Raw genomic sequence first — 8,120 nt, 5'->3', positions numbered from 1 at the left:
CATTACAAGAGAGTAGAGGGGGGGGAACATCATAGGATCCAAATATAATAGCAAAGCTCGCGATACATCAAGATCGTATCACCTCAAGAACACGAGAGAGAGAGAGATCAAACACATAGCTACTGGTACATACCCTCAGCCCCGAGGGAGAACTACTCCCTCCTCATCATGGAGAGCACCGGGATGATGAAGATGGCCACCGGAGAGAGATTGCCCCCTCCGGCAGGGTGCCGGAACGGGTCCAGATTGGCTTTCGGTGGCTACGGAGGCTTCTGGCGGCGGAACTCCCGATCTATTGTGCTCCCGGATATTTTTAGGGCATATGGAGATATATAGGCGGAAGAAGTACGTCAGGGGGCCCACGAGGGGCTCATGAGGGTGGAGGGCGCGCCCCCTGCCTCGTGACCTCCTCGCAGATCCCCCGACGTGCACTCCAAGTCTTCTGGGCTTCTTTCCTTCCAAAAGTGAGTTCCGTGAAGTTTCAGGTCAATTGGACTCCGTTTGGTTTTCCTTTTCTTCGAAACCCTAAAACAGGGTAAAAACAGAAACTGGCACTGGGCTCTGGGTTAATAGGTTAGTCCCAAAAATGATATAAAAGTGTATAACAAAGCCCATAAACATTCAAAACAGTAAATAATATAGCATGGAGCAATCAAAAATTATAGATACGTTGGAGACGTATTAGTGGTCGGGGCAGCGACGAACCGGTGGTGGGGAGTGATTTCGGGGCGGGCGGGGCGGCGCACCGCCGGCCGCGGGCGGCGTGGGGCGGCGATTTGGCCGGTGGTGTCAGTCGACTGATGCTGCTACATGACCAGCTGCCCCGGCTCTCGCACGTGCTGCTGCTACTGCTTTTCTGCTACTAGGTCGTTCAGTTTCGACAGTAAAATTCAGTTTCGGCAGTTAAGTTCAGTTTCAACAGTTAAATTCAGTTTCAATGGTTAAGTTCAAAGGTGAGCGTCTGATGTATTTTACATCTAGCACTTTGTGCTTATGTATTTTACGTCATCTATTGGAGATGCTATTAGAATTCCACTCAGGTTAACGTTGTCTCTCTTGTCCTGCTTCAGCCTCGGCGTCGTACAACTCACCTGAGCTGCACCAATCATGAAACCCTCCATCACAGCGGAGCAGTACCCCGGGCTCCATCTCCAGACACCTAAGATCTTCTTCCCCTCCTCCGACAGCCAAGTTCGCCGGAGCATCCCCACCGACCAACCTAATCACGTTGAGATCAACATGGCTTCGCCAAAGAGGTTGTACACTTGTTGCATCTCTTTTTTACTCTACATGTTATACATATTGTCCACTGAGCACACATAGTAACGTGAAATACGATTATTTTCTCCTACTATATGACAAACAGTGAGGTACCAGGCAACTTAGCTATCAGTGATCGACACTCTTGAACGCCATCATTATTTATCTCTGTGTGTTTGAGCTATGCATTTGTCAGTGGGCTTGGGAGCTGAGCTAGTAGGGCAGTGGCATGGGTCCAAAGTAGCAGAAGTAGCACAAAAATAGTTTTTGAGTGTAGGCTTTTCCTTGCTCAAGCTTGCCTACTAGAATCGCTAGTGCTTGAAAGGAAAAGTGAAGGAAAACATAGGAATTGGAAAGTTTCCTATAGTACTACTATTAATGCATTTGGTTCAAAGGAATGGAGCAAAGGAAAACTGTAGGATTTGTTCCTTTAGTGTCTCTGTCAGTGTCAAAACCGGCGGATCTCGGGTAGGGGGTCCCGAACTGTGCGTCTAAGGCGGATGGTAGCAAGAGGCGGGGGACACGATGTTTAACCAAGGTTCGGGCTCTCTTGATGGAGGTAAAACCCTACGTCCTGCTTGATTTATTCTTGCTGATATGAGTATTACAAGAGTTGATCTACCACGAGATCGGAGAGGCTAAACCCTAGAAGCTAGCCTATGGTCTGATTGTATGTTGTCCTGTGGACTCAAACCCTCCGGTTTATATAAACACTAGAGGGGGCTAGGGTTACACAAGCTCGGTTACAAAGGAGGAGATATCCATATCCATATTGCCTAGCTTGCCTTCCACGGCAAGTAGAGTTCCATCCGGACACGAGACGAAGTCTTCAACTTGTATCTTCATAGTCCAACAGTCCGGCTGTCCAGAGACCCCCTAATCCAGGACTCCCTCAGTAGCCCCTGAACCAGGCTTCAATGACGATGAGTCCGGCGCGCAGTGTTGTCTTCGGCTTTGCAAGGCGGGTTCCTCCTCCAGATATACCACAGAAGAGTTCGAATAAAAGGATAGTGTCCGACCCTGCAAAATAAGTTCCACATACCACCGTAGAGAGAATAATATTTCCACAAATCTAATCTGCTGACACGTTTTGGCAACATGACATCATGCCATGGCTCGGTGATTATTCGAACCGTTTTTCTTTAACTAGCCCCGCACATAACGCGAGGCAGTTTCTTGACATGTCTTGTCAAAGCAGAGATCATGTCCCCCTTATTCTTGGATTCTCATCAATACGGTCGTGGGTAACCCAACCACGCCTAGGACTCCTAGATTTTAGGCAAGTCCCAAACGGCCATGAGGAGGACGCTTGATATTCACCCTCTTTATAAAGGGTCAAGGCTTTTACTTTTTTCCTCCCGTGCTCAATCGAATCCTTCCCCCGCCTCGAGTTCTAACACTCAAAGCCTAGGTCAGGTGCTTTGGATGTTCAATCATGTCCGGATCCAGCCTCCAGGGCCGGTGGATGCCCTCCTCCGTCACGGAAGAGAATATCAAGAAGTTGAGGGAGGCAAGATACCTGACCGCCGAAGTCTCACATCGGCTGCCCGCCCGAGGGCAGGTCGTCCCTACTCCTGAATCCAATGAAGACGTCGTGTTCGTCTCCCACTTCCTCCGAGGACTAGGCCTCACTCTGGATCCCTTCGTTAGGGGTTTGATGTTCTATTACGGGCTTGATTTCCATGACCTAGCCCCGAATTCATTTCTCCACATCTCGGTATTTATTGTCATATGTGAGGCCTTCCTCCGCATTACCCCTCACTTCGTCTTGTGGCTCAAGACCTTTGATGTGAAGCCGAAGACGGTCGAGGGGCAGTATGCAGCGTGCGGGGGTGCATTAATAAGCAAGATTGTCGGAGCTTCGTGGCCAAAAGGTTCCTTTCCAGAGGTGTCCGGATTATGGCAACGGGAGTGGTTCTACATCACCGCTCCCAAAAGTGCCAGTGGGTAGCTTCCCCCGCCTTTCGCTCGAGCCCTCCACCACAACTGATGTCATGGATCAGCAGGGGGCTGAGCTGGGGTCCAGCCAAGGATGTGCCGCATTCGGGATCTCTTTGAGGGATATTTTAGTTTGGTTATGGTAGTGCAAGTCATGCTGGTTCGTCAAGTCCAGCCTTGCAAACGCCGGCCCCTCCGCTTGTGGGAATTCAACCCAGAAGGACCGCGCGCTATTCAGAATTTCCTCGGCCTGACGCACGAGGAGATGTACAAGTCGTTCTTCGGACCCCAAATAGAGTGTCCGGACACCTCCGAGGACGTGGGCCTGAGCAGCAACCGCACCACGGCCCAAGTAAGTAATCCTCTAGCCGAACACACTGTCTTTCATTTATCATGACGTCATTCTGAAGAATCGCTTTTTGACCAGGATTGGATAACAAAGGCGAAGATGATCCGGTGTTCGGCCCCCCTTCCCGAAGGCTTGGACAATCCGGTGCTGGAAAAGATGCTTGAGCCAGCACCTTGCCTGGTGCCCTCAAAGGAAAGATGAAGGGGGGAATAAAGAGGGCAAAAGTGGGCCCCCACCGCTACCTATTCCAACCGAGGGAACGAGCGCCTCCGTGAGGGAGGATAACCAAGGGAAGGAATCTGACATTCCCTCGCCCCGGGGGAGGAAGAGGACTACCTCTGATGACCCGGAAACCAAGGTTTCCAAACAGGAGAAGAAAACTCCACCAGAGCGTCCTGCCTCGGAGGGTGCTCTTGCCGCACAAAGTCCCTGCGGGGATCAGCCCTCTAACGAGTTGTAAGTAATCAAAAAGTACTTACTAGTGAAGATATACTGCCTTACGTCTGAGGAAGATAACCAAAGCATCTATCTTGCAGTTCGGATCTGAGCCCTTCTCGGCAGAGCTTGTCTTCGGGGGATCTTCTTCTGGAGATGATGGAGAGCGAAACGCCTCCCCCGGACTCCCTGGCTCAAGAAGCGGGCGACCTTGAAGTGTCGTCATGGAGAGTTTCTCTGGATCTGGCAAGGCTAGAAGGTAATCCCATGGTCACCCGAAGCCCTCAGTATCCGGCTCTTGAAGAGAGCAATCAAAAGGGTCCGGCACCACTTGGTATGCGATCGGACGTACTGAAGGGTCTGCTAGAGTGAGCGACTATCTCAGAAGAGCACCGTACATTAATGTGTACGGTGATTGAAAGGATTTCGTCCGCCGAAAATGGGTTGCATGTAGCCTTTATGAGTCTGCTGACGGGCTTTGAGGTACGTGAAATGATATACATTTGTGATGGCACCTCACATTTTAGGTGTGCCCTATGTAGATAGTAGCCCCTGAGACTCTGGTTGTCGTCGAAAATGGCGGCGAACGGAGGATCGTAGTCCCAGGTAATAACTAGACCGCCTTTATGTGCAGGTGTCTGAAGCTCCGGTGGCTAGCCGGACTGATGGGGTTGCCGAACTAAAGCGGCGACTGGATGCGGCGGATGCCGATATTGAGCTTGTTAACAAGCGGCTTGACGAGGCACAGGGTAGGTGATGTTTATAGTGAATGTCACATAGTAAGAGCAGCGTGATGCCAGTATCTTTAATATGTTGTGACTGCAGATGGAGCTACCACCGTGGAGGCCCTGCGGGCGGAGCTTGCCCGAGACAAGGAGCAAGCAAGAAGTAGTAATGCGGTCGCTTTGAAGGCGGCCGAAGAGTTGAGAGCCGAGAAGGCCGCGCATAGCGAGAGCAAAGAGAAACTGGCCAAAATGGCTGTGAAGTTAAAAGACACTGCCGACCGCTGTCAGTTTCTTGAAGAAGAAAACCGGGCGAAGGCTACGGTCCTCGAAAAGGCCACAATGGCGACCAAAGACAGCCGCTCTGCAATGAGAGCAAAGAAGGAGGAATTGCGTGAAGCCGGGGATATTGTGGCTAGGAAGCCCTTTATGCTGCGGAGGAAATTCGGCGATCCGTGGTATGCCCCTCTAGATCGGCTGTGGAGTTCGGCCGACGCATATCTGGACTTGGCGGCGAGCGCTGTCGATGCGGCCGAATACTTCCGAGATCAAACAGATCGTGAAGTGGACAAGCTTTTCTGGTCGCAATTTAACGTTCCAGAGCATCTGCTCCCATTGACTGATCAGCTTGCCGAATGGGCTGAACTTAATAGATTGTCTGGACTCGCCATGAGGTCTATCGTGGATAATCTGTGGCCGGAAAGACCAAAGCCGAACAACTATTTTAGCTTGGTGCAGCAGTTCCTTGGTGCGGTGCCACGCATTAATGCGATGAAGAGGTCGGCGTGCATAGAAGGCTCGCGGATGGCCCTTGCCCGTGTCAAAACATACTGGGCGGAGATGGATGCTACCACTGTCGCGACGCAGGGTTCGGCCATAGGCCGAGTGGCTGTCGAGCACTATTTTGAAGCGGTTCTTGAGGGCGCTCGTTCGATAGAGGCCCAGTGCTCGAAGAATGTTATGTTCGAGTGACATGTATTCCCATTGTAAAAACAACGTTTTGTTGAATTTATCAAGGCTGTATTTATACTTTTGCCCGAAAGTATTGTGATGCCTCCTGTGCGACCGTTTATGTATACATGTATATAACCTAAAAGATTGCAGTCGTCGGCTTCAGCCCCCACGCATATAATGTGGGGGTGTTCGCAGAAGATGCGTATTCACACTTAATCCAACGTCTTGGTCCTAATAAGGAGGTGATAGCGCAGCGAACTAGGCAACCCGACTATAATGCTTTAACACTTTCACTTAGCCATAGGAGTTTGACGGTGGGGCTACTATATAACCCCTGGTGGCTCCGCACTCATCCGGATTCGGGGTGCGTACATGCCTAGCCGGGAAACGGCCCTTCGTTAATGCGGACGAATCGCGAAGATTCCAATAAGTCATCGAGTGGTTGATCAGTCTCACGCTATATCATGACAGTTAGTTTTCGGCTTTCTCCACTGAGGTGCTCGTCCGGATGAACCAAGGCACAATCGCAGTAGTTCTCCTGGTGCCGCCTTAGCCGATAGAGCGGAACGTAAGGCAGCAAAACACAGGAGCCGAGCAAACCCAACATTTGACCAAAGACATGATTCGGAGCTGATGCATATAAGGCCAAACTCGCGACGCCGAACACTCCCTAAGGTATTCGGTCTTTATGGTGTAACCCGGGTCTAAATAGTACCCTTTGTAATAAGCCCCTGGTGTCCAGGTACGTGCATTATTCTGGTGTGGCCACATGCCAAGACGTCAGCATCCTTCTCGGTTGTACTGAGAATCCGCGGGATGTTAATCAACAAGAGACAGTAAAAAAGGTTTACGCAGGGTCTTAATCTACAAAGTATCCTTGGGACGGGTCCCTGCTACACGTCTGCGCTTGTATCTCCGTTGTGCCGTATCCTGGACGGGCGTAGCACGATGGTCATCTGAAAAAGAGAGGAACTTAATTGAAAAGTTGCCATGCAAAAGTTAAGTTATACTAAATAAACAATATATAGTTAAAAATGAGTAAAGGTGAGCCTTATTGCCACTTTTGCGTGCGCGTTGAGCCCCTTGTATTGTAATAGGGGTATAGCCATCAAACCTGTATTAATTACATATAGCTAAGCCAGACTCGTCTAGCCGTGTCCGTGGTCTTAACAGCCTGTCAAATGCTTGAGTTGGTGAGGCCGTTTAGTGTGCGGCGGCCAAGGCGGCCGCACCGTCTTGGGCGCGCAAGGAGCGCTCAATATTTCCATTTACTATAATGATGCCGCGTGGACTGGGCATCTTGAGCTTGAGGTAAGAGTAATGCGGTATTGCGTTAAAGCGAGCGAAAGCTTCGCGTCCGAGTAGTGCTTGATAGCCACTTTGGAACGGAGCGACGTGGAAAGTTAAATTTTCGCTGCGGAAGTTATCGGGGAAGCGAATATAACCTCTAGTAACAGGGAGCCCCTGCAGTGAGCCTCCGGGCTTGGTGTTACTCCTTTAAAGGTAGCATTGCTGCGACAAATTTTTGTTGGGTCTATCCCCATTTTGCGGACTGTGTCCTGATATATCAGATTTAAACTGCTGCCGCCGTCCATCAGGACTCGGGTGAAGTGGTATCCATCAATTATTGGATCTAATACCAAGGCAGCCCATCTTGCATGCTGGATACTTGCCGAGTAATCCCGATGGTCGAAGGTGATCGGCTGGGACAACCAGTGGCGGAGCTCCGCGGTGATAGGCCCTGGGGCATGTTCCTCTAAAGGTGCCGCTTTGTTTCTCCCTTTTATCACGTGTAACACATTGACTATTTTGACTTCTGGTGGGAATTTCTTCTGTTCCCCTGTGCTTTGCTTGCGAGGCTCGTCCTCGTCTTCACTTGGTGTATCCTGCCCCTTGTGTTTGGCGTTGAGCTTGCCGGACTATTTGAAGACCCAACAATATCTATGGGTATGATTTCCAGGTTTATCCGGGGTGCTATGGATCTGACATATTTGGTCCAGAATTTTGTTTAGGATGGGCACTTCCTCTCTGTTGCCTTTGGAGGGCGGCTTCTGCTGCCCTGGCCGAGAGCTTCTAAATCCGGCGTTTACTGCCGTGCTCTTCGGGTTGTCTTCTTTATTCCGGCGCTTATTCTTGCTGCGTCGTGATTTCCTGTTCCCATCCCTGACTTCGGATGTACTTGGGTTGCTGGTGCTGCATCGGGCTAACCAGCTATCCTCGCCCGCGCAAAAATGGGTCATGAGGCTTGTTAATGCTGCCATTGTTCTCGGCTTTTCTTGACCGAGGTGTCTGGCGAGCCACTCGTCTCGAACACTATGTTTGAAAGCTGCTAAGGCTTCGACGTCTGGACAATCGACTATTTGGTTCTTTTTAGTGAGGAACCTGTTCCAAAGTTTTCGGGCTGACTCGCCGGGCTGTTGAGTTATATGACTTAAATCGTCTGCATCCGGTGGTCGGGCACA

The sequence above is a fragment of the Triticum urartu genome, chromosome 3 (assembly GCF_003073215.2).
Source record: "Triticum urartu cultivar G1812 chromosome 3, Tu2.1, whole genome shotgun sequence".
Taxonomy (NCBI): Eukaryota; Viridiplantae; Streptophyta; class Magnoliopsida; order Poales; family Poaceae; genus Triticum; species Triticum urartu.
This window is presented reverse-complemented; position numbering follows the sequence as displayed.